The sequence below is a fragment of the Arachis hypogaea genome, chromosome 3, assembly GCF_003086295.3.
Source record: "Arachis hypogaea cultivar Tifrunner chromosome 3, arahy.Tifrunner.gnm2.J5K5, whole genome shotgun sequence".
Classification (NCBI taxonomy): domain Eukaryota; kingdom Viridiplantae; phylum Streptophyta; class Magnoliopsida; order Fabales; family Fabaceae; genus Arachis; species Arachis hypogaea.
The window spans coordinates 91,304,259-91,328,066 of record NC_092038.1 but is presented as its reverse complement, the minus strand read 5'-3'; the positions used below and the strand labels follow the sequence as shown (position 1 = coordinate 91,328,066).

The window sequence follows — 23,808 nt, the reverse complement described above, 5'->3', positions numbered from 1 at the left end:
TGTTTTCTTCTCTATGATTGCAATCGTTGCTTTGTGCCATTCTATATGTCTATTATTTAGTGTATGTACATGCTTGCATATGATTGAGGCCATATTTGATTATTAACTCACTTATCCCAAATTAAGCCTACCCTTTTATGTCACCCTTGTTAGCCACTTTGAGCTTTTTTTCCCTTTTGTTTTATAACCACATTACTAGCCTTAAGCAGAAAAACAAATTAAAAATCCCAAGTTGAATCCTTAGTTAACTTAAGATAGATATTGTGTATAATTTAAGTGTGGGGAATTTTACGGGAACATGGGATGATAAAAAAAGTAGGGAATTGAATTGAATACGTTATTTGGAAATTTGGGAAGCATGCTCATGTGAAATTAAAATAATTAAATTACCATGTGCATTTATAAAAAAAATAAAAAAATAAAAAAAATTTATTAAGTAATTAAATAAAGGGATACAAAAAAAAATTTATTATCCCAAATGCAAAATAAAAAGAATCAATGCACATGGGACAAAATTCAAAAATAAGTTTGATACATGAGCATGTAATACAAAAGTGAAAAATTTGGGTAACTAGGTAAAGCATTTTAAATTATATAAAGTGTGTATGCTAGGTGAAATCTTAGACTAATCAAGGATTCACTTTGTTAGCTCACTTAGCCTTATACATATATCCTCACCTTTACCTTAGCCCCATTACAACCTTGAAAAGACCTCATGATGTTTGTATTGGTACATTAAATATTTGTTGATTGGTTAGATGAAGAACAAAGTTTAGAAAGCATGATTAGAGAAGAATTGAGTGATTACCCTATACACTAGAGAGACTAGAGTGAGACATACACTACCAGTGAGGGTTCAATGCTTGATTCTATGTTCCCTGCTTTTATGAGCTATCTTCCTACAAGTTTACTTGTCTTTTATTGTGTAATTTGAATTAGTGGAATTTGATTTATATCTGTCTTGGAGAACTTATTTACTTTTAACCAAGTAGGTAGAAACATTTTACATGTAGTTGCATTCACAAAGATAGGTTGTATTGCATACTCTCTATCATTCCTCTTCACTCCTTTATAGCTTCTCTTGAGCTTAACATGAGGACATGCTAATGTTTAAGTGTGGGGAGGTTGATAAACTCCTATTTTATGGTTTATCTCGTGCTCAATTGAGTGGTTTTTATCAAGTCCTTTCCCACTTATTCATATGATTTACATGGTTTTACATTCTCCTTCCTGATTTTGTGCTATGATTGAAAACATGCTTCTTTGGCCTTATATTTGCTAATATTAATCCTCTTTTATTACCATTAGATGCCTTGATATGTGTGTTAAGTGATTTCAGAGATTACAAGGCAAGAATGGCTCAGAGGATGGAAAGGAAGCATGCAAAAGTGGAAGGAATACAAGAAGTTGAAGGAACTGCAAAGCTGTCAGCCTGACCCTCTCGCACTAAAATGATCATAACTTGAGCTACAGAGGTCCAAATGATACGGTTCCACTTGCGTTGGAAAGCTAACGTACGGGGCTTCGATTTGATATTAATTCGCCATAGTGGCCGTATAGATCGGCGACGCGAACGTGCTCCACGCGGACGTGTCACATCTACGAATCTCATTTCACACAAACGCATGGATGACGCCTCCGCGTCACTTTGCCGCGACCTGTACGGACCAGATTTCACAATCAGTGATTTCTGGGCTGTTTTTGACCCAGTTTTCGGCCCAGAAAACATAGATTAGAGGCCATAAAGTGGGAAAGTCCATCCATACAACGGGGATTCATTTATAACACACTTTTCATAATTTTAGATGTAGTTTTTTAGAGAGAGGTTCTCTCCTCTCTCTTAGGAATTAGGATTAGGATTTCTATTAGGATTAGGATTGTTTCTTCATACCAGGTTCAATAATTTATGTTTCTCTTCTATTTTTGTTTACTCTGAAGCTTTTATTTGTGTTTGATTTATGTTGCCCAATTGGCTTATGAATATTGTCCATGTTAGAATTGACATCTTCATTCAATATAATTTGAGGTATTCCGGATATTTATGATTTCAATTTAGCTTTTTATATTCCTGGCTTTAATTGATTAATTGGTAACTCTTGAGTTATCAAACTCATTGTTGACTGAAAATTGGAATTCTTCAAGAATTAACTCGAGTTCCACTACCTCTAGCCTTTTCCAAGGAAAGACTAGGACCTGAGGAACCAAACTTATTCCATCCACTTGACTTACCTTCATAGTTAGAGGTTAACTTAGTGGGAGAAAAATCCAATTCTCATCATAATTGATAAGGATAACTAGGATGGACTTCTAGTTTTCATACCTTGCCAAGAGTTTTATTAGTTATTAATTTATTAATTCTTGCAATCTATTTATCTTGCTTAAAACCTTTTTCAAACCCAAACACTGTTTTTCCATAACCAATAATAAATCATACTTCCCTGCAATTCCTTGAGAAGACGACCCGAGGTTTAAATACTTCAGTTTATAAATTTATTGGGTTTTGTTACTTGTGACAACCAAACGTTTGTACGAAGGGATTTTCTGTTGGTTTAGAATCTATACTCACAACGCGACTATATTTTTACAAATTTTTTTACTAGCAAAAATCCTAACGTCAGGCACACCTGAGGCTAGATGGGAGTACAGTATGGGAGAAAATTCGGTCCCTCAGAGCATTGCGTGCACTGACCTCAACCCGGAGGTGAGGATTTGGCAACAGATCATCGCTGACTATATTCTTTCGAGCATGCATGCCACACACATCTGGGTCCTAGTGGCAGTCCTCCTTTGGGCCATTCTGGAAGGAAAGAGGATTTCTGTTCTTCTTCTCATCAGAGATTCGATGTAGAAGGTGACACAGCATCTGAAGTATAACATTCTCTTCCCATCGTTGATCACCAGGTTAGCCACAATGTCTGGGGTGGACAGATATCAGACCGACCGGATGTCTGTCCTGATAAGCAAGCAGCCATTCCTTCCGTACGGTGACTACGATGGATTGCCACAGAAGATGAGGAAGACTACTGAGCCTCCATCATTGTTAGCAGAGCCATCAGCACCACCAGCACCTCCTGTGCCCACACCCCGACTCGAAACGCCTTATGAGTTGGGTCGGAAGATCTTACAGACTCTGCACTGCATTGAGCGCTGCAACACTCGCCACTTCTAGTAGATAGTGGCGAAGTTTGACAGTCGCAATCCTGGGCCACCTTCTCCAGACACACTAAAGCCTGAGCCTGAGGAACCAGCAGCGGAGGAGCCAGCAGCTGAAGCTGGCCAGGCAGATGAGCCCATTGAGCAGGCAGCAACAGAGGCCACAGTAAAGGAGCCTACAGATAAGATGATTGAGGAGCCTAGAGTTGAGGAGCCGGCAGCTGATCCCGAGCCAAGTGCTGAGAGAGCGGCAGAGACAGTTGCATCTGAGTCTAGAGTAGATCCCGTACCACGGCCGTCCACTGATCTCATTGTTTACCAGCGTCACCACCACCCACCACCATCCGATGGTAGAGCTTCTCATGGTTGATATCCCCCCAATTGACTATTTTGGGCACTAAGGACAGTGCATGACTTAAGTGTGGGGGAGAATCTTCTATTTTTGGGTGTATGATGAGCAGATAATTTATACGCTTTTGGCGTTATTTTTAGGTAGTTTTTAGTAGGATCTAGCTACTTTTTGGGATGTTTTTATTAGTTTTATGCAAAATTCATATTTCTGGACTTTACTATGAATTTGTGTGTTTTTCTATGATTTCAAGTATTTTCTGGCTGAAATTGAGGGACCTGAGCAAAAATCTGATTCCTCCCTGCACTCGAAGTGGCTTTTCTGGAGCTAAAGAATGCCAAATGGCGCGTTCTCAATTGCGTTGGAAGTAGACATGCAGAGCTTTCCAGTAATATATAATAGTTCATACTTTGCCCCGAGTTTTGACGACACAAACCGACATTCAAACACCCCTTCTCTGCCCTATTCTGAAGTCAAAATGCCAGAACTGGCATAAAAGCTGGAGTTAAATGCCCAAACTGGCACCAAAGCTGGAGTTTAACTCCAAGAGAAACCTCTACACGTGTGAAGCTCAATGCTCAGTCCAAGCACACAGTAAGTGGGCCCGGAAGTGGATTCCTGCATTATTTACCTATTTTTGTAAACCCTAGTAGCTAGTTTCATTATAAATAGGACCTCTTACTATTGTATTTTCATCTTTTGATCATCTTTTGATCTCTTGATCACATTTTGGGGAGGCTAGCCATTCGGCCATGCCTGGACCTTGTTCTTATGTATTTTCAACGGTGGAGTTTCTACACATCATAGATTAAGGTGTGGAGCTCTACTGTTCCTCAAGTATTAATCCAATTACTATTGTTCTTCTATTCAAGTCAAGCTTATTCTTGTTCTAAGATACTCACTCGCACTTCAACATGATGAATGTGATGATCCTTAACACTCATCATCATTCTCACATATGAACGCGTGCCTGACAACCACTTCCGTTCTACTTAAGATTGAGCGTGTATCTCTTGGATTCCTAGTCCACGACGCATGGTTGCCTCGCCTAACAACCGAGCCTTCCATTCCGTGAGATCAGAGTCTTCGTGGTATAAGATAGAATTATTGGCAGCCATTCCTAAGTTTCGAAAAGTCTAAACCTTGTCTGTGGTATTCCGAGTAGGATCTGAGATGGGATGACTGTGATGAGCTTCAAACTCACAACTATAGGGTGTAGTGACAAACGCAAAAGGATAGTAAATCCTATTCCTACATGATCAAGAACCAACAGCTGATTAGCCATGCGAAAAACCATAGAGGACCTTTTTCACTGAGAAGACGGGAGGTAGCCATTGACGCCGGTGAAACCTAATATACAGCTTGCCATGGAAGGGAGTAAGAAGGATTGGATGAAGGCAGTAGGAAAGTAGAGATTCAAGAGGGACAAGTTATCTCCATACGCTTATCTGAAATTCCCACCAATGATTTGCATAAGTATCTCTATCTTTATCTTTATGTTTTATTTATCTTTTAATTATGAAAACTCTATCACCCATTTGAATCCGCCTGACTGAGATTTACAAGGTGACCATAGCTTGCTTCAAGCTGACAATCTCCGTGGGATCGACCCTTACTCGCGTAAGGTATTACTTGGACGACCCAGTGCACTTGCTGGTTAGTTGTGCGGAATTGTGACGAAGTGTAATTCACGTTTGAGCGTACCAAGTCTATTGGTGCCATTGTTGATGATCACAATTTCATGCACCAAGTTTTTGTTGCCGTTGCCGGGGATTGTTCGAGTTTGGACAACTGACGGTTCATCTTATTGCTTAGATTAGGTAAATTTTATTTTCTATTCAATAAAAGGTTTTCAAAAATATTTCAAAAAATTTTTCTTCATTTTTCATTCTTCCAAAAATAATTTTCAAAAAAAACCAAAAAAATTAATAAAATCATAAAAATCCAAAAATATTTCATGATTCTTGTTTGAATCTAGTGCCAAATTCTAAGTTTGGTGTTAATTGCATGATTTTGATTGTCCTGCAATTTTCGAAACACATTCATTGTGTTCTTGATGATCTTCAAGCTGTTCTTGATGAATTGCCCTGTTTGATCTACATGATTTCTTGTTTTACACTGCATGATGTTTTACATGTGCATTTTTGCAAAGCATATGGCCCAGACATGAGAAAATTCTAAGTTTGGTGTCTTATATGTTTTCTTTTATTTAAAACTAAGTTCTTGATGTTCATCTTGATCTTCAAGATTATTCTTGGTGTTCATCTTGACATTCATAATGTTCTTGCATATATCTTGTGTTTTGATCCAAGAGCTATATGTTTTGACTCCTTTTGTTGTTTTTCAAAATTGAAAATATATCTTCTTGAATAAAGGATATAGCAAAATGAAGATCCAAGAACATAAAGCAGAGGATTTGCAGAGAAAAAGCTGGGTGTTCAAAACGCCCAGTGAAGAAGGAAAACTAGCATTTAAACGCCAGCCAGGGTACCTGGTTGGGCGTTTAAACTCCCAGTAAGGAAGGAAAACTGGCGTTTAAATGCCAGCCAGGGTAGCTGGCTGGGCGTTTAAACGCCTAAACCATGCAACAATTGGGCGTTAAACGCCCAAAACATGCAGCTCCTGGGCGTTTAACGCCAGGATGACACAATGAGAGGAATTTTATTTTCAAATCAAATCTTTTTCAAATCTTCATATTTTTTTTTCTTTCAAAATCAAATCTTTTTCAAATCAAATATTTTCAATCATATCCTTTTCAAAATCATATCTTTTCAAACATATCCTTTTCAAAAATCAAATCTTTTTAATTTGTTTTTCAATCATATCTTTTTAATCATATCTTTTTCAAATCATATCTTTTTCAAAAATTTGATTTCAAAAATCTTTTCTAAACTTCCTATCTTTTCAAAATTAATTTTCAAATCTTTTTCAACTAACTAATTATTTTAAATGTTAATTTTCGAAAATTCTTCCCCTCTCTCATCTTTTTAAACATTAAAGATTCCTCCTCCATTGTCAATTCGAACTCCATCTCTCTTTGAGTGTTCGAATTCTTTCTTACCTACCTCCTTCTTTAATTCTTATTTTCCTCTGACAGCTCGAGGGATCTCTATACTATGACATAGCGGATTCCATATTTTCTTTGTTTTCTTCTCTTTTATATGAGCAGGAACAAAGATAAAGACATACTTATTGAAGCTGATCCTGAACCTGAAAGGACTCTAAAGAGAAAGCTAAGAGCAGCTAAAGCACAAAACTCTGAAGAGGGCCTCACTGAAATTTTTGAAAAGGAAGCAGCAAAAAAAAACAACTATGGCCGAACCAAACAACAATACAAGGAAGATGCTTGGTGATTTTATTACACCAACTTCCAACTTTTATGGAAGAAGCATCTCAATCCCTACCATAGGAGCAAACAATATTGAGCTAAAGCCTCAATTAGTTTCTCTGCTGCAACAGAACTGCAAGTTTCATGGAATTCCATCAGAAGACCCTTATCTGTTCTTAACTGAGTTCTTGCAGATCTGTGATACTGTTAAGACCAATGAAGTTGATCCTGAAGTCTACAAGCTTATGCTTTTTCCTTTTGCTGTAAGAGACAGAGCTAAAACATGGTTGGACTCACAACCTAGAAATAGCCTGGACTCTTGGAATAAGCTGGTCACGACCTTCTTGGCCAAGTTCTTTCCTCCTCAGAAGCTGAGCAAGCTTAGAGTGGATGTTCAGACCTTTAGACAAAAAGATGGTGAGTCCCTCTATGAAGCTTGGGATAGATACAAGCAACTGACCAAAAAGTGTCCTTCTGACATGCTTTCAGAATGGACCACATTAGATATATTCTATAATGGTCTGTCTGAATTTTCCAAGATGTCACTGGACCATTCTGTAGGTGGATCCATTCACCTAAAGAAAACGCCTGCAGAAGCTTAGGAACTTATTAAAATGGTTGCAAATAACCAGTTCATGTACACCTCTGAGAGGAATCCTTTGAGTGATGGGATGCCTCAAAAGAGAGGAGTTCTTGAAATTGATGCTCTGAATGCCATACTGGCTCAGAACAAAATATTGACCCAACAAGTTAATATGATCTCTCAGAGTCTGAATGGATTGCAAAATGCATCCAACAGTACTAAAGAAGCATCTTCTGAAGAAGAAGCTTATGATCCTGAGAATCCTGCAATGGTAGAGGTGAATTACATGGGTAAAGCCTTTGGCAACACCTATAATCCTTCATGGAAAAATCATCCAAATTTTTCATGGAAGGATCAACAGAAGCAAGGCTTCAATAATAACAATGGTGGAAGAAACAGGTTTAGCAATAGCAAACCTTTCCCATCATTATCTCAGCAACAGACAGAGCATTCTAAGCAGAATCCTTCTAACTTAGCAAACATAGTCTCTGATCTATCCAAGGCCATTCTTAGTTTTATGAATGAAACAAGATCCTCCATTAGAACTTTGGAGGCACAAGTAGGCCAGTTGAGTAAAAGGGTTACTGAAACTCCTCCTAGAACTCTCCCAAGCAATACAGAAGAGAACCCCAAAGGAGAGTGCAAGGCCATTGATATAATCAACATGGCCGAAACCTTAGAGGAGGAGGAGGACGTGAATCCCAATGAGGAAGACCTCAGGGGACATCCAATGATCAGTACAGAATACCCTAATGAGGAACCAAAGGAATCTGAGGCTCATACAGAGACCATAGAGATTCCCTTGGATTTCATTTTACCATTCATGAGCTCTGATGACTATTCATCTTCTGAAGAGGATGAAGACATTGTTGAAGGGCAAGTTGCCCAATATTTAGGAGCAATCATGAAGCTGAATGCCAAGCTATTTGGTAATGAGACTTGGGAGGAAGAGCCTCCCTTGCTCACCAACGAACTGAATACATTGGTTCAGCAAAATTTACCTCAAAAGAAACAGGATCGATCTTGGCAAATTCTTAATACCCTGTACCATAGGCACCATGACCTTTGAAAAAGCTCTGTGTGACTTAGGGTCAGGGATAAACATGATGCCACTCTCTGTAATGGAGAAACTGGGAATCTATGAGGTACAGGCTGCCAAATTCTCATTGGAGATGGCAGATAAATCTATGAAAAAGGCTTATGGACTAGTAGAGGACGTGCTAGTGAATGTTGAAGGCCTTTACTTCCCTGTTGATTTCATAATCCTTTACTTCCCTGTTGAATCCATCATCCTTGGAAGACCCTTCCTAGCCACAGCAAGAGCTATGATTGATGTTGACAGAGGAGAGTTGATCCTTCATGTGAATGAAGAATGCCTTGTAGTAAAGACTCAAGGTTCTCCATCTGTAACCATAGGGAGTAAGCATGAAGAGCTTCTCCCAATACAGAGTCAAACAGAGCCCCCACATTCAAACTCTAAGTTTGGTATTAGGAGGCCACAACCAAACTCTAAGTTTGGTGTTGAGAGATCTCAACCATACTCTAATCATCTGTGAGGCTCCATGAGAGCTCACTGTCAAGCTATTAACATTAAAGAAGCACTTATTGGGAGGCAACCCAATTTTATTTTAATTTTATCTATACTATTTTGTTTTCTTTTTATGTTGATGATCATGTGAAGTCACAAAGACAATTACAAAAGTAAAGAAAAAATAAAAAATAGCATTGAAAATAGTACACCCTGGAGGAAGGACTTACTGGCGTTTAAACGCCAGTAAGGGTAGCAAAATGGGTGTTTAAACTTCCAATCTGGCACCTTTCTGGGCGTTTAAACGCCAGAATAAGGCACCAGACTAGCGTTTAATCGCTAGAACAGGGCAACAAACTGCCGTTTAGACGCCAGAACAGGAAGGAAAGCTGGCATTTAAACGCCAGAACAGGGCAGCAAACTGGCGTTTAAACGCCAGAATTGCACTCTAAGGCGATGTGAACGCCCAATTAGAGCAGGAATGAAGAATTCCTTGGCACTTCAGGATCTGTGGACCCCACAGGATCCCCACCTCCCCCACCTCTCACTCTCTCCCTCCATCTCCTTCATTCTCTTCTTCTTCCCCTTCTTTCCTTCTTCTTTTTCTCGAGGACGAGAAAACCTTTTAAGTTTGGTGTGGTAAAAGCATTGCTTTTTATTTTTCCATAACCATTTATGGCACCTAAGGCCGGAGAAATCTCAAGAAAGAGGAAAGGGAAGGCAATTGCTTCTACCTCCGAGTCATGGAAGATGGAGAGATTCATCTCAAGGGTCCATAGCTCAGTAGTAGAGCATTTGACTGCACATCAAGAGAGCCCACTCATGGACCTCAACAAGAGCATGAGGAAATTCCTCATCAAGAAATCTCTGAGATGCCTCAAGGGATACATTTTCCTCCACCCAACTATTGGGAGCAACTAAAGATAGGAGCACCAAAATCACTAGGGATGGAGCAACAAAGACAAGGAAGAGACATAGAGGATCTCAAGAGCACCATTGGATCTTCAAGAGGAAGACGCCACCCACACTAAGGTGGACTCATTCCTTAATCTCCTTGTCTATTTATTTTCTGTTTTTGGTTTTTGATGCTTTATGTGCTATCCATGTTTTGTGTCTTCACTACATGATTATTAGTGTCTAGTGTCTATGTCTTAAAGCTATGAATAACTCCATGAATCCCTCACCTCTCTTACATGAAAAATATGCTTCATTACAAAAGAACAAGAAGTACTTGGATTTCAAAATTTATCTTGAAATTAGTTTAATTATTTTGATATGGTGGCAATACTTTTTGTTCTCTGAATGAATGCTTGAACAGTGCATATTTTTTATCTTGTTGTTTATGAATGTTAAAGTTGTTGGCTCTTGAAAGAATGATGAACAAAGAGAAATATTATTGATAATCTGAAAAATCATGAAATTGGTTCTTGAAGCAAGAACAAGCAGTGAAAAAAAGGAAAAAAGAGAGAAAAAAGAAAAAATGGCGAAAAAAGAAAAAGAAAAAGCAAGCAGAAAAACTCAATAGCCCTTTAAACTAAAAGGCAAGGGTAAAAAGGATCCAAGGCTTTGAGCATTAATGGAAAGGAGGGCCCAAGGAAATAAAATTCAGGCCTAAGCGGCTAAATCAAGCTGTCCCTAACCATGTGCTTGTGGCATGCAGGTCCTAGTGAAAAACTTGAGACTGAGTGGTTAAAGTCGTGATCCAACGCAAAAGAGTGTGCTTAAGAAATCTGGACACCTCTAATTGGGGACTTTAGCAAAGCTGAGTCACAATCTGAAAAGGTTAACCCAGTTATGTGTCTGTGGCATTCATGTATCCGGTGGTAATACTGGAAAACAAAGTGCTTAGGGTCACGGCCAAGACTCATAAAGTAGCTGTGTTCAAGAATCAACAAACTTAACTAGTAGAATCAATAACACTATCTAAAATTCTGAGTTCATATAGATGCCAATCATTCTGAATTTCAAAGGAGAAAGTGAGATGCCAAAACTATTCAGAAGCAAAAAGCTACAAACCCCGCTCAACTAATTAGAACTAAGTTTCATTGATACTGTGGGATTCATTGTATATTCTCTTATTTTTATCCTATTTTGTTTTCAGTTGCTTGGGGAAAAGCAACAATTTAAGTTTGGTGTTGTGATGAGCGGATAATTTATACGGTTTTTGGCATTGTTTTTAGGTAGTTTTTAGTAGGATCTAGCTACTTTTTGGTATGTTTTTATTAGTTTTTATGCAAAATTCATATTTCTGGACTTTACTATGAGTTTGTGTGTTTTTCTATGATTTCAGGTATTTTCTGGCTGAAATTGAGGGACCTGAGCAAAAATCTGATTCAGAGGCTGACAAAGGACTGTTGATGCTGTTGGATTCTGACCTCCCTACACTCGAAGTGGATTTTTTGGAGCTACAAAACTCCAAATTGCGCACTCTCAATTGTGTTGGAAAGTAGACATCCAGAGCTTTCCAGCATTATATAATAGTCCATACTTTGCCTGAGTTTTGATAACGCAAATCGGCATTCAAACGCCCCTTCTCTGCCTTATTCTGAAGTCAAAACGCCAGAACTGGCATAAAAGCTGGAGTTAAAAGCCCAAACTGGCACCAAAGCTGGTGTTTAATTCCAAGAGAAACCTCTACATGTGTGAAGCTCAATGCTCAGCCCAAGCACACACCAAGTGGGCCCAGAAGTGGATTTCTGCATTATTTACCTATTTCTGTAAATCCTAGTAGCTAGTTTCATTATAAATAGGACCTCTTACTATTGTATTTTCATCTTTTGATCATCTTTTGATCTCTTGATCACATTTTGGGGAGGCTGGCCATTTGGCCATGCCTGGACCTTGTTCTTATGTATTTTCAACGGTGGAGTTTCTACACACCATAGATTAAGGTGTGGAGCTCTACTGTTCCTTGAGTATTAATGCAATTACTATTGTTCTTCTATTCAAGTCAAGCTTATTCTTGTTCTAAGATACTTACTCGTACTTCAACTTGATGAATGTGATGATCCGTGACACTCATCATCATTCTCACTTATGAACGCGTGCCTAACAACTACTTCCGTTCTACTTAAGATTGAGCGTGTATCACTTGGATTCCTGGTCCACGACGCATGGTTGCCTCACCTAACAACCGAGCCTTCCATTCCGTGAGATCAGAGTCTTCGTGGTATAAGCTAGAATTATTGGCGGCCATTCCTAAGATCCAGAAAGTCTAAACCTTGTCTGTGGTATTCCGAGTAGGATCTGAGATGGGATGACTGTGACGAGCTTCAAACTTGTGACTGTAGGGCGTAGTGATAGACGCAAAAGGATAGTAAATCCTATTCCTACATGATCAAGAACCAACAACTGATTAGCCATGTGGGAAATCGTAGAGGACCTTTTTCACTGAGAGGACGGGAGGTAGCCATTGACGCCGATAAAACCCAACATACTGCTTGCCATGGAAGGGAGTAAAAAGGATTGGATGAAGGCAGTAGGAAAGCAGAGATTCAAGAAGGATGAAGCAACTCCATACACTTATCTAAAATTCCCACCAATGATTTGCATAAGTATCTCTATCTTTATCTTTATGTTTTATTTATCTTTTAATTATGAAAACTCTATCACCCATTTGAATATGCCTGACTGAGATTTACAAGGTGACCATAGCTTGCTTCAAACCGACAATCTCTATGGGATCGACCCTTACTCACGTAAGGTATTACTTGGACGACCCAGTGCACTTGCTGGTTAGTTGTGCGGAATTATGACGAAGTGTGATTCACGTTTGAGCAAACCAAGTCTATTTAGTTACTTTAGTCTTTATTATGCTTTTCTGGATATTTATAGTACTTTGACTATTGCACTTTTATTTTTGTATGTTGGTGCAGTATTTTACAACCCACAAACTAACCGGGAAGTGCACCGGGTCGTACCAACTAATACCTTACGTGAGTAAGGGTCGATCCCACGAGGATTGATGGATCAAGCAACAATGGTTGATTAAATTACTTAGTTAGATAAACAGAATAGTATGTTGAATGTTCAAAGAGCATTAAACAGCAACTCAGAATATAAAAAGAATAGACAAATAATTAAGTTGGGAATAAAATATGGAGAAAACAGTTAAGGTTTCAGAGTTATCTATTTTTCCGAATTAACTTTTCTCACTAACTAATTTAATTATGCAGGATTTAATTTATGGCAAACTGTATGTGACTAGACCTTAATTCCTTAGACCTTCCTAGTCTCCTCTAAAATTCATTAACTGCCAATTCCTCGGTCAATTAATTTCAATTAGAGGGTGATAATCAATTTCTAGTTTATATGCCACAAAAACTCTAATTACCCAAGAAATAAAAGGATTATATGTCACGTATCTTGTTAAATTCAGATAATTAAAATTTAGGAGAAGTTGTTTTCAAGCTGTTGTTCAAGTATAGAGCTTTTCCAAATTATACAATAACTCAAATAGAAAGAGGGTCATACTTCCGTTCCACTCAAATTCATAAAATAAAGAGCGAAAACAATTCTTAAATTATAAATTCATGCATAAATTAAAATAGAAAAAGCAATAAAGTCAATCCATACAAATAGACAGAGCTCCTAACCTTAACAATGAAGGATTAGTTGCACATGGTTTGCGGAATATAAATTTGTATAGAATTCCCTAATGGAATCCCCCTAATGGAATGTCCTAATAGAAGAGAAGTCTCCCCTTTTTCTAACTAATCCTAATTAATTTAAAATCTAATTTCTAAAATTAAAATAATATCTTTTCCTATTTTCAAATTCAAATTTGAATTTAAATCAGAATTAATTATAACAATCATCAAGTCTTCAGTTGATGGGTGGGGACCACTTGATTCCTTCACTCTGCAGCCTCTGATATGTACTTTCTGGGCTGAAAATTGGGTCAAAAGCAGCCCAGAATTGCCCCCAGCATTTTCTGCACGTGGCGCATGTCACGCGTACACGTCAGTCACGCGTACGCGTCAGTCACGCGTACGTGTCGCCATGGAAAGCTCCAGATCACGCGTACACGTCAGTCACGCGTACGCGTCACTCCTCGCTGCCATCTTCTTTTCTTCTTGTGCTGTAAAAACTCCATCAAATCCAGCCGAATGCTACCTAAATTAACCAAAATTGCGAATGACTCAAAGTAGCATCCATATTGGCTAAAAGATAATTAATTCTTTATTAAACTCAACAAATTAGATGCAAATTCACTAGGAAAATATAAGAAAGATGCTCACGCATCACAACACCAAACTTGAATTGTTGCTTGTCCTCAAGCAACCAAAATTAATATAAGCTTAGGATGTGAATTTGCATGAGAATGAGAGTTCGATTAAGCTCATGACTCTTTTTATAGTGGGGTTTATAACTGTAATTCTGAATGGGTTTGGCATCTCACTTTTCTTTGAATCAGAAGGATGCCGTTGTCATTCAGAATTAGAATCCGAATAATATTATGAATTCTCTGATCTTTACATTTAAGTTTAATCCTTGAACACAGCAAAATAGACTTTAATTTATTTTTCTTTGGTGCTTTGCACCTTGAGCCTAGCCGTGACTTTAAATGTTTTGTCTCAAGGATTACTTGACACAAAAACACCACAAGCACTTAACTGGGGGACCCTCTTTGAGTCCTGATTTTTCTTTCAGTTACTCCCAGACAGTGGTGCTCAAAGCCTTTGGCATACTCTGTTAAACGCATTTGGTCTTGACTCTAAGTGTTCTGTCTCAAGGATTACTTGACATAATCACACCACAAGCATATGACTAGGGAAACAACTCTTTGAGCTTTTAATCATGTCTGACCTCCCTAGTCATTGATGCTCAGAGCCTTGGACCTTGCTTTTATTATTATTTATTTCTCTTTTTTTTTGCTGTTTCTTTTGCTTCAAGGATTAAATTTTTGTTTATTTCAGAGAAGTCATAATAATTCTCTAAATTTATGTTCCTTATACATCAACATCCCTTGATTCAAATTTAAATATGCACTGTTCATATCATGCATTCAAAAATCACAGAAAATACCACCACCTTTAAGTAAACAAGACTATTCTTAAAATTAAACTCCATTTCTCATGCAATACATCATTTAAATTTTTTTTAAATTATAGCTCAGTGAGTGGTTCATGAGACAATTTATTATAATTAAATCTAAATCTAAGAACTAAACGTACTAAAAATCATGCATGCAATCAAAGCAACAGAAACAGAGGACAATAAAATAGGAATGGAAGAGAAATAGAATGAAAGGAACTTAACCACCTTATTTATGTTGGTGGCCATCTCATTCCTCCATGAAGAACGTTCATCTCCCTTTGATGTTAAACAAAAAAGCTTTAAGCAAAGTGTCAACACCAAACTTAAATGTTTGCTTGTCCTCAAGCAAAGAGAATCTGAAAACGAAACAAATAATAAGATGAAAGAAGAATAAAAGGATAAAGGAACAAGAGAGAATTAGGATTGGGAGAGAGAGAAAAAAAATTTGGCGAAGCGTACGCGTGGGTCGCGAGATTTTCTTGATGACGGGTGAGCGTCAGGCACGCGTCCGCATGCCTTGGGTTTTGTGCGATTCGCGCGAAGCCAGCCGCATGCACGTGCAACTCTCTGTTTGCGTGGCTAGGGCACCAATATTGGCATACGACGCGTTCGCGTCATGCACGCGCACGCGTTAAGGACGCGTACGCATGACCAAATTTGTGCTTCTATCATACTTCCTGCCCCAAGCCAGCATAACTCTCTGCTCAAACACTGTTTTACGTCAATTTATTAGGTCATGCGTACGCGTCGCTGACGCGCCCGCATGAATCACAAACGACGCGCACGCGTGGGGTACGCATACGCGTGGGTTTGTTTGTGCTAGTGGTATCATTCTTGCACCATTCCCGCACAACTCTCTATTCAAATTCATTTTTCTCGCACACACATATGACGCATACGCGTCAGCGACGCTTGCGCATCATGTGCACATTTTTTTATATTCAGTTCCTGCTTCTAAAATAGCTGCATGATCAGATAGAACTTAATAAGAATCATATAAATAAGGAAACTACTATTACGAAAAACAACTAAGAATGAAAAGAAACGATCATATCACTGTGGGTTGTCTCCCACCAAGCACTTATAGTTAAAGTCCTTAATTTGGACATGTGGTGAGCTCCTTGTCATGGTGGCTTATGCTTGTTCTGGTCCAGGAATCTCCACCAATGTTTGTAATTCCAATGGCTACCGGGATCCCAAACTAGGCGCATAACGCCTTCGAGCAAGTTGAAGCAAGTGACAAGGCCCCAAGAGTGTTGATTGTGGGAATGAATCCCAGGGTCCCAAACCTTGCTTTTACATCCGTCTTCTAGTTTATATGCCACAAAAACTCTAATTACTGATGACAGGTCATCATATACCCATTTTTCAAGCTAATTTCACTTGTTTCATTAGTCTTTATCCACTTTCTTGCATCCTAAGTAAGTGATTTGGAATGAAAATGCATAACTTCTTTAAATCAAACAACCACCATTAAATTGATGCTAAATCATGAGGTTTGAGCAAAAATTAATTGATTTTTAATGAATTATAAACCTTATGAGTTTAGAGATACTTTGATTGGTTGTTTTGGTTTCTTGTAGGTGAAGAAAGGAAGAAAAGAAGAAAAATGTGGCTTAAGAAGTGTGGCCAAGAAATGAGAAGTGTGGTGCAACATAGTAGGAGGAGGCAAACACTGCCCTCCAGAAGAGCACACTGCCCTCCAGGAGAGCAGCATATTGAACCAAGCCTTGAAAAGCATCACTGCCCTGCCCACAACAAGGGCGGAGCACAATTTGATGCCAAGGACCAAAGGAAGCAAAAACTCTGCCCTGCCCTCCTCAAGAGCAATATCGGGCTTCATCCAAGCATAATTCAAAGGAAATTGCTTCCTAGTGTTTCCTATGGGTTTCGAACCCAAGAACAAAGAGGAAAAGAGTAGCGCTCAAACACAAGGAAAACAAGCAAAAATTGGCTTGCTTTCAATCTCCAAGAATCGAACACGGCACCATGAGGAAGCAAGGAACTAGGCGTTACTTTGGTGCCAAGAAAACCAAGGAAAAAGGAGCAGCATGTGCCTCCACCGAGTTTCGAACGTGGGACTTCACCATTGGCACACTGCCCTGCCCTCCACAAGGGCAGGGCAGCATTTCTTGGTGCATGGCGCAGCATTTTGGCACGGCCAGGACATGAGCACTCGGCCAGCAAGCACACACGCACGGGCAGCACTTGGCGCACCATGGCAACACTGCCCTGCCCTCTACAAGGGCAGGGCAGCATCCTGTAGCATCTTGAACGCCCATCACACGCACGAGGCCGCTTGCACAATTTTCCTGCTCTGCCCTCCACAAGGGCAGTGCAGCCTCCTGGAAGCAAATTTCTCATGGGCTGAAAATTGGATTAAAAATCCAATTTAATTCATTTCTTCACGAAATCAAAAGCCCATCAAAATTCCAAAATCCAAGAATAGAAAGTGTATAAATAGTAGATAGTTTGATGTAATTAGGACCTTTGACCCTTCTTTTGATTTTAGAATTTTTACATTTTGAAACTTCATTTTCTCTGAGAGCTTTGAACTGAGAATTGAGAGAATTGGGAAGGAGAATTGATCTCTCTTCTTCCTCGTTCTTGCTTGAGCATTTTTACTTTCCTTGTTTGAGTCTTGGGTGTGAAGAATTGAGGAATTTCTGTCTCAATCTCCATTCAAGATCTCTTTAATTTCTCTTCTGCATAATTGAGTTCAATTACATTTCCTTTACTGCTTCTTCTTTAATTTCTTGTTAATTGCTTTGTGAACTTGGATCTGGGAAGGTAATTGAGATCTAGACTTTGCTATCTAGTCTCTGGAATCCTGAGATCCCATTTCCCCTGTTGGTTCTTCTGTGAACCCCTGCTGCAATTTAATTTCCCTTTCTGTTTGAGATATAATAGAATTCAAATCATCTCTTGCTTTGATAATTGCTACAATTTAATTTCCCTTGCTTAAATTCTGAATTCCCAGTCCTCGACTCCCTTTTTCCATTCAAGCAATTTATATTTCTTGCACTTTAAGTTACTGCAATTTACATTTCTTGCACTTTAAGTTTCAGTTATTTAATTTCTTGTTCTTTAAGATTCAGCACTTTTACTTTCAGTTCTCTTTAATTTCTGCAATTCCTCCCTCTCCCTTTACATTCTCTGCTATTTACTTACTGTTGGATACAAAATCACTCAACCAATACTTGATTCGCTTGACTAAATCAACCACTGAACTAAAATTGCTCAATCCTTCAATCCCTGTGGGATCGACCTCACTCCCGTGAGTTTTATTACTTGATGCGACCCAGTACACTTGCCGTTGAGTTTTGTGTTGGATCGTTTCCCACACATCAAGTTTTTGGCGCCGTTGCCGGGGATTGAAATAGATTGACAATGATTAAGTGAAGTGGAGGTCTAGATCAAGCACTTTTTCTTTTCTGTTTCTTTAATTTTCAACTAACACACTAACTGTTTGAATCTTTGCTTAAACTAACTAAAACTTCAGTCTAGCAATAGATTGAAGTTTCTCTGGTTTTCTGGTTTTGTGTGTTTCTTATGTTTTATTTATATGACAGATATAAGAAGAGCTACACCCATCTTTCATGAACAAGACGAACGAACCCTCAGGAGATTAAGAAGAGCTGAAAGAGGGAAAAACATTGTTGGAGAGGAGGAATCAGAAGAAGAATTTCAAGACATGGAGGAACATTCAACCAATCCACCAGGAGGAGCAGCTAACAACAACAACAATCCACCACAGAGGAGAGTTTTGGCCTCCTACACATTTGCAAATGCTAGACATTGTGGGAGTAGCATTCTTACCCCTAATGTCAATGCAAACAACTTTGAACTAAAGCCACAACTCATCACATTGGTCCAAAACAACTGCTCTTTTGGAGGAGGACCATTGGAGGACCCGAACCAACATCTATCCACTTTCTTGAGGATCTGTGACACAATTAAGAGCAATGGAGTGCACCCTGACATATACAAGCTGCTGTTGTTCCCATTCTCTCTCAGGGACAAAGCCACTCAATGGCTAGAAACATTTCCAAAGGAGAGCATCAACACTTGGGATGATTTGGTGAGCAAGTTTCTTGCTAAATTTTATCCCCCTCAAAGGATCATAAGATTGAAGACTGAGGTGCAGACATTCACTCAAATGGATGCTGAAAATTTATATGAGGCATAGGAAAGATATAAGGCTCTGCTAAGGAAATGTCCACCAGAGATGTTCACTGAGTGGGACAAGCTGCAGAACTTCTATGAAGGACTTACTCTGAAGGCTCAAGAGGCACTTGATCATTCAGCAGGAGGATCATTGCAATTGATGAAAACTGCAGAGGAAGCTCAGAACCTCATTGATATGGTGGCTAACAACCAATATTTCTTTGCTCACCAAAGGCAACGCCAACCATCACAAAGGAGAGGAGTAATAGAGTTGGAAGGAGTGGATTCAATCCTAGCTCAGAACAAAGTGATGCAGCAGCAGATTCAGCAACAATTTGAGCAAATGGCCAAGAGAATTGATAGCCTTTAGGTTGCATCAGTGAGTGCCACAAGCCAACCATCAACTCCTTGGGGGCAGAATGAAGAGGACCAAGAAGAACAGCAACAAGAGCAAGTGCACTATATGAACAACCAAAATTCTGGATCAAATGAAGTGTATGGTGACACCTACAATCCATCTTGGAAGAACCACCCAAACCTTAGGTGGGGAGACAACCACAACCAAAACCAACAACCATGGCAAAGAAACTCAGCTCAAAACACTCCAAGAAACAACCAAAATCACAACCAACAACCAACTAACCAAAACTTTTACAGAAAACCCCAAAATAATTACCCCAACTCTAACTATTATCCACCCAATAACCACCCAACTAACCAAAACACTCACCATCATCCATCAACACCCCAAAACCAACCAATCTCACAAGATTCTCAAAGGATTACAATCTAGAAATGCTTATGGAGAAGATGATGAAGAACCAAGAATTAACAACAAAGAACCAAGAAGCTTCCATGAAGAGCCTAGAAAGGCAGATTGGACAAATCTCCAAGCAGATTTCTATTGAGAGACCTTCAAGCTCACTACCAAGTGACACCATTCCTAATCCAAAAGAAGAATGCAAAGCTGTGCAATTAAGGAGTGGAAGGACATTGGTAGATGGCAACCAAGGAGCAACCAAGAAACTCATGGAGAATGACAAAGAGCCAACAGAGAAAGATGGAGCTAACAACAAGGACATAACAAGCAAGAATATCCCAGAAAAGCTCACAGAAGAGAACAACCAACCACAGAATTTAAAGAAGGGAAAGCAGATCATGGAAGAACCAAATCCAAGGCAGCAGCAAGTGGAGAAGAGTCTTACACCTCCATTACCTTATCCACAGAGATTCCAAAAAGAAGCAAAGGATCAACATTTCCACAAATTCCTTGAGACTTTCAAGAAGCTAGAGATCAACATACCCTTGGCTGAGGCATTGGAGCAAATGCCTCTATATGCCAAGTTCTTAAAGGAGCTCATCAACAAGAAAAGGAGTTAGAATGAGAAGGAGACTGTAATGCTCATTGAAGAATGTAGTGCACTAATCAGAAAAGGACTTTCTCCCAAGCTTGAAGATCCTGGAGGTTTCTTCCTACCTTGCACTATTGGAAGCCTATTCATCAACAAGGGGATGTGTGACTTAGGAGCAAGTATAAATCTAATTCCATCTTCCTTAGTGAAAAAGTTTGGCATAGGAGAGGTGAAACCAATACAGATGTCCTTGGAATTGGTAGACCAATCAGTGGTATATCCTAAAGGGTTGATTGAAAACCTTTTAGTTAAGGTTGACAAGTTCATCTTTCCGGCAGACTTTGTGATCCTAGATTCAGCAGAGAATGAGAATGATTCCATAATACTTGGTCGACCATTTTTGGCCACTGCTAGAGCCATTGTAGATATAGAGCAAGGAGAGCTAACCCTCAGGATGCATGAAGAAAGCATCACCCTGAAAGTATTTCCAGAATCACAAAGTAAAGAAGGAACAAGCAAGAAAAGTAGTGACTTTCTTCCAAGGTAAGCAACCAACAACACGGTAGAACAGAAAAATGAGCAGGTGCAAGAAGGAGAATGAATTCAAAAAGAAGCCGGAATGATAAACAAAAAGGGAGGTATCACAACTCAAGTCACTGTCAAGGGAGAAAGGTCAACAAAAAAAGAAAAAGATGAAGAACAAGAAGAAGGTTTACAAAGGGTGGAAGAATAAGAAAATCCCAACTGAAGGATTTTCCAAAGGTGACAAGGTGCAATTAGTATATCAACAGTTGGGAGCAGAAGACCATTACACTGTTAACCAAGTACTCTCTCTCGAGCACATTGAAATAGAGCATCAAGGCACACAGAGAAAGCTTACAGTGAGAGGGGACAAGTTGAGACATCACCAGCATCAACCACCTTAAAGGGAGTTCAATGTCAAGCTAGTGACAATAAAAGAGCGCTTCATGGGAGGCAACCCATGATTTAAGATTTCTGTCCTTTCTTTTATTTAATAAGCTATGATCACCTGAGCATGATTTTGAACTTTCATAAATGCATACATCGTTTTAGAGCATATGTCAGACTTCTAAGTTTGGTGTGCCTTAAAGCACACCCAATATTTGTTTTTCAAAAAAAGAGGGGGGTTATTCTTAGAACATATGCATAATCATTTTTGATGAAGCATATGAACAAAGTGTTTGGTGTCTGCATATGTAACAATGTTCAGAGGATAATTTCCTATTCATGGAATCAAAATCATACAGAGAGGGATCATGCATCATTACATTTTTCTTCTTTATTGCAATTCACTTACTAACATATATATTCATATCCTAAGGCTAGCTGTTTTGGTTTATTTAGGAGAAAGAGATTGAGAGAAATACAAGGAGGGGCCACGGCTAGGACAAGCTAAGTGAGGAGTGGTCACATGTGCCTAGAAAAGCGTGTTCCTTGGGAAGCAGAATCCGCATGCATGCATCATCGAACACCTAAATGCATGCAACCAATGAGAAGAGAATCCTCGTCAAAGCTTCAATAATGCATGCAGACCGTTCAATCCATGAGCCTTCTATATGATCAACTCAATCTCAACCCTTCATAATGCACCAACGAACTCCTTCCTCATTCATTATTGTTTTGTTAGAAAGTTTGAAGGATTTGCCTATAAATAGCCGTTAGCACTAAATGGCTCACACATTCATACAAACTACATTCACTTGTAAACCATAATCTCTTCTACTCCCAAAACTAAAGCCAATAATTCCCTTCTCTTGCACAACAAAACCGAGCATCATCCCAAACACCAACATTTTTCCTTTACTCCCACTTTTCCCTTCTTCCCACCTCAAATCTAATGGCCTCCTCAAGTTCAAAAAGAAGGCCAGGAAAAGAACCAATGGTGACTGAGCCTCCATCATATGATGCAAGAAAATTTAGGTCCCAATTTCACGAAGGGAGATATCATAGGTTCATGAAGACAAAGAATGTCATTTATGAGAAGGGCCTTGAGTTGAAGGACGGGGATTACCCCATCATGAGGCAGATCACTAAAGAAAGAAGGTGGGAACTTTTATGTGCTCTTCTCGTTGACATTAGTGCAGTTATGATCAGGGAATTCTATGCAAATGCTGTAAAAGAGAACAAAGATAGTGTCCCCTATACGAGTTATGTCAGAGGAGTTGAAGTGAATTTCAGTCCAGCAGCCATTACAAGGGCCCTGAAGTTGAGAACCATAACTTATGCAGAGCCTAGTTATGAGACCAGATTGCAGATGGAAAACAATCCTGATGAAATCTTGCAAGGGTTATGTATGGAAAACACAGACTGGGAAAGAGATTCAAAAGGGATCCCAAGCCACTTGAAAAAAATAAATCTCATTCCTGTGGCCAAGGGATGGTATGAGATAGTAAGGAGATCTATCCTTCCTACTGGAAACGCCTCTTGGGTCACAATCAAATGAGCACTCTTGACATACTGCATCCTACATGGAGGTGAAATCAACCTTGCACAACTCATATCCGACAGTATTCAAGAGATGGCCAACAGCACAAGCAAATCAAGTGGTCTTGGCCATCCAAGTACAATTCTCAGACTGTGCAATAAAGCTGGAGTAATCTTTGAAGATGAGGACACAGAAAAAAGTGAAAAAAGGGAAAGGAATCACCAAGAGGAGCATGGAAGGGTTGAATGAAGAAGATGATCAAGAGGGAGTGGTAGCTCCTAGACAAAGAAGATCTCAAAGAGAAGAAGGACAAGAGCAAGCTCATGGTGCCATAAACATTAACCAGCTACAAAGAGCAATTGAAGAGCAATCTCAGCAACTCGTGCAAGCTCAACAAGAGCAAAATCAAGGCGCCAAGAGCAATATCTAGAGCCCCATCCAGAGTTTAGGGGGCAATATTTGAGGGATAAAGAGGAACGAGAAGCTTGGCAGCGTCAAATGGAGGAGAAGCAAGAGAGATGGCAACAACAAATGATGACTCAGCAGCAAGAGTTTCAAGCACAGATTCTTGAAGGACAAAAAGAGCAATACAAAGAACTCAACGAATCGTATGATAAGCTGTATTTTAGTCAAGCTAAAGCAGGGGAATATAGTCACAACCTGTATCAATGGAAGAATATTCATCACACCATGGAAGAAGTTAGATATGTGCAAAGAATGGAAAGTGATGAAAACATGCAAGCGAGGTTGGAGTACTTGACTCACAATTTGCCAACACTCAATCCACAGATCAAGCCATTTGAGCAATGCCCTGAATTTGAAGCCAAGCAGAAAGCAAGGTCTCATCATTATATGGAGGTAAC

General features: G+C 39.2%; 1 non-coding gene across 1 annotated transcript; it reads right to left on the bottom strand.

Moving 5' to 3' along the window:
* Positions 1 to 7,207: 7,207 nt before the first annotated feature.
* Positions 7,208 to 7,315, bottom strand: LOC112793384 (small nucleolar RNA R71). Its single transcript, XR_003198078.1, has one exon. It is a non-coding gene; the product is annotated as a small nucleolar RNA R71 (small nucleolar RNA).
* Between the last annotated feature and the right edge of the window lie 16,493 nt (positions 7,316 to 23,808).